The following is a 4,306-nucleotide window of genomic DNA, read 5'->3' as shown; positions in this document are numbered from 1 at the left end:
TAAATAAAATGTATCATTATTATTATTATTTATATTTATTCAGCCTCTCTCACCACCCCAGTCATTTTTGTACGGTCCCTTAGCTTTCTGTTCATTATGACACCTATTTCTAGATGAGGTAAGTCATGCCAACTTAGGTTTCTTTTTTTTCTTTTTTTTACACTTTGTGTAAAACTTTTACCTCTAAATCATTTTAATCTGAAAATGTAACTTAACTGTAGCTTTAGGCCTGAAGTGGATGCTAAGGAGCTACATAAGTTGCAGAAGTGAGCTACAATCAAGGATTTTGGATAATAATAATTCGCATCAGCAGTACTGACTGTGCTTTAAGACTGACTGTAAAGACTGAAGATGTCCAACACACCAGCATAATGTTTATGTGTGTGTTTTTAATAGCTTCTGTATTACTTTACGTCTTTCCATGCATACAAAAGTCAAAAGCATGTGCTTGTTACACATGTACATCACACACACACACACACACACACACACACACACACAGCTCCGTGCCTACTGCCGTTTGCGGGTAGTTGGCCTCTTCCCCGCCACCTCCCAGAGGAACATAGATGTTAACTGGCATTGTTGGGGGGCTGAGCTAAGGGTGGTTTTTAATAGCTCATGATTACTCTGGAGAGGGGAGCCCATAATTACAACCACAAATGATTTCACGCCCCTCACCCCCATGATGTGCTCTGAACCTAATCACAGGGAAGCACAGAAGGGGCGTAGCAAAGGAATTGGAGCTCCGACAAAAGAGGTTTCCCCTTTGTTTGCTGACAGGAAATCGAGAAAATGAAATGTGCAGTGTTTTAACCCAGTAAATGTACTGTACCACTGAATAGAAAGAGTTCTTCCACGCCTGCTGTGTCTGTAGCATGCTGATCATAGAAGTCACTTTTCTATTTGATTTTCTGCATTTCTACATAGACAATTTATATCTGCATGGGGCATTTAAAGTAGAAAAAAGTGCTCCATTGCAGTAAATTACCACATGCCATATATTAATGCAAAAGTAAATGTAGACAGTCTCATTCACTGACACTAGGTGCAGCAGTAAAAACACTCAAAGCGAAGAACACAGAAGATTAGTAGCAATTTCATCAAACTTATTTATTCTTATGGGGTACATATTGTTGAGATGCACTCCTTGCGACAAAAACAAAACAAAAACCCACAATAAAGACCTCCCATTTCCCAGAATCACTGTGCCCCCTTCACTCTTTTTACCCCGTCGTCCTCCGTCACATGTTTGCCTGCTTTTTCTTTGGTTTTTCCCAACAGTTTCTCTCGTATAGCCTACTGACATCATCCTTTCATCTCTTTCCCGAAAAGCTTGAGAAGGTTTATTTGTCATTGCCTCATTTGTGTTTGCTTCTTTTATCCATTAAACGTAGGCTAGGGGCTTCCACACGAACTGCAGCCAGACAAGCATAGTGGAGCAAAATGGGCGCTTGATGTATTGTAGAAAGAAGGTGCAAGGGCGTGCACTTTCACAGCAATTCATAGTCATTTTTCTAAAATAAATGATTAATGATCTTGACCATGGTGTCCTCAAATGATACTACAGTCACACACACACACACACACACACACACACATGCCAACACTACCTAACAATCAAACTGAGTTAGCATTCTGCCCACACATCTCTTTTGCCCAGCCCATGCCAGCCGGCCAGACACAGAAACACATAATAGCCAGACTACATGTCCTTAATGGAGGTGCAGACAAACAGAGGAATGCTGGGGAGAGGATGGTGCAAACCATGCGTCTGCCCACATCAGCCAGCCCTCAATAGAGATTGGCCAGGAACGCGTAAACTGGCCCTGCAGGAGTAAAACAGTTAAATGGGGCTTCTCTCCTTCTTCTCTTTCATTGTCTGAATCTTAAGTCTGAAAGAGAAAATGCTGGAACGTGAACAAGCGTCTGACACTTGCCCAATGCTTTAACATTTGGTTATTTTACATTTACATTTTACGGGTATTTAGCGTGCCAACAGTAAAACAGGGTTACGTTTCTTGATCAGTAGAAGAAAGCAATCAATAGTATGAGCTAGAACAGTGGTTCCCAACCTTTAGATAGATTTATCAATGTCAACCATTTATTCAATACTTTTAGCTATCCACTTCACTTACTTACTTACCATTTCTTGGCATATCTCCATTACTTGTAGCTAAATATTTCAGACATTAATGTTACTTAATGACTTGCTAAAGTTAGCTCTTGCTAACTAGTACAAAATCTTTAATAAACAGGGACTGCCCATCGTTCTGATGACCCATAATTTCGAACCCCAATTTTCCAGAAAGTAAACTCTCTCTCTGGAGTTTTGGACGTGCAGAATAGGACGAAGTCAGGTGACCTTCGTAACAATATTACAAACGTGGTGAGCGTCACAGTTCGGTTAGGTTTAGGCCTCAAAACTAGTGGTTAGAGATCACAGGTTAAAATAAGTACATAAGTTACGTTAGTTTAGTTGGTGACACCAGAGTGTATGTTCGGAGCAATGGGCGTTTGTTTTCAGAATAACAGGCTTTCAGACAAATTCTTTGTCTCTGCTTTCGGTCCAGTGGGGATTTGGATTAAACACATTTTGGAATAATGGGCCATCAGAACAATGGTATGGTACCTAATAAATTGATGACATTAACAGATGATTCCTCCATCATCCTTCTGCTTTATCGCTTATGCATAACTGACATTTAGTAAGAAAGCCTACATCATGTTTTTGAAGCACTAGGTGTCTAATTTTAGAGTAACATCCTTTGTTCCTTCCAATAAAACCTAAGAAACATATCATCTCTCATTTACCTCATTAATATTTCTCCTAATGATGCTTTGCAGCCTTATTGGTGGAGGTGCCCCAGCTGTCTTCTTCAGTAGAAGAGTAAACAAGCTGAGAGCTCTCTGCAGCCACAGACACAGATCGCTGTGGCCTGTTACTCTCCCCACCACTAATTGACCATCGGCCAAAGGACAAACCTCAGCCCTTCTGCTGCGTCCCTCCCCCACTCCCTCTCAACCTCTCTTTGTGCATGTCTCCCCTTTCTGCTACCTTTCTCATCTCTCACATATCTTGTCTTTCATCTGCTGTCTCTAAATGTGTCCATGGCTCCGTCTGCATCTTCACTACCTTCATTTCTCTTGCATTCTTTCATTTCATCTTTTCCTCTCTGCTTTTGCCGTCCCCCTCTGTCTGCCAGGGCTGTCTGCAGCCTTGCATAATTAGCTGGACAGAGCTGCTATGGGTCTGGTCCAGGTCTGGCTTAGGCTCAACCCGGCTCATTACAGAGAATACGCCTGTTCGGCCTCCTCCTCCTCCTCCTCTGCCTCTCTTTACTGTCTGGGTCTATAGTGGGTGAGCGTGTAGATTCAAATGGTGAAAAGACACAACCAAATGTGTCTGGGATCAAAGACAGAGAGACCATGGCAATGTTCACACCAAAACTGAGAATGTCCCTTTCAAGATTTTTTTCCTATATATGGCATAAATGTTGGGTCTTTTGAAGAAAAGCTTACATTTTGGAGAAACCCTGACAATATAAAAACATTAGCTCAGACCATTAGACAAGAATATGTTCACAGCAGCCCAGCAAAGTTAGAATTAGCATGGTGGACAATCCTGCATAATATGCGTCCAGTATTGAAAAATAACATGTCCCTTACTGAATCGACACAGGATGCAATTTGTCCTGTATTCGTACACACCATATTTTAAGTTTTAAGTTCAGAATTTACGGAAGAGAATGACACCCAGAATCACAGGTCAGTTGTCTGTTTATCAGAGTCAGGTGTGTCTTGATTAAAGAGACTCAGATGTGTGTTTACGTCCAGCTCAAGTGCACCCATGAAAAGAAAAGCCTGTCCAAACCATTGACAATATATATAATGGACACAGAGCTTCTGGGTCTGAGAAAATACACTGGTATGTAATAAGGCACAGGGGGGGCCAGCTCCAGCTGGCTGCAATAAAAGAGCCGATAGCTCAGTCTTATGAAGAAATAATCCTACATCTCACTTGAGTTCTATTAGGCTCCAGCTTTAAACAGTTTCACTATGAGTTTATGGTCTTCACTAGTCTTTCCAAAGTTTTGCTTCTCACGCAACACAATGTTTATTTTGTAAATTATGATCCAATTTACAGAAGTAACAACGGACAAAGTTCCTAATCAAGATTTGTTTAGCTTGTGTATGCCTATTTTCTTGGCTTAAAATCCATTTCAGAAGCCATACTGTTTAGCTGTTAATAACCTGAGCCATGTTGTGACAGACGAGCGTCCATTATTCGTCCTGGCTTCCTAAACGG

The sequence above is a fragment of the Morone saxatilis genome, unplaced genomic scaffold (assembly GCF_004916995.1).
Source record: "Morone saxatilis isolate NCDOM2014 unplaced genomic scaffold, NCSU_SB_2.0 Contig1, whole genome shotgun sequence".
Lineage (NCBI taxonomy): Eukaryota > Metazoa > Chordata > Actinopteri > Moronidae > Morone > Morone saxatilis.
Note: the sequence above shows the minus strand (reverse complement) of the source record.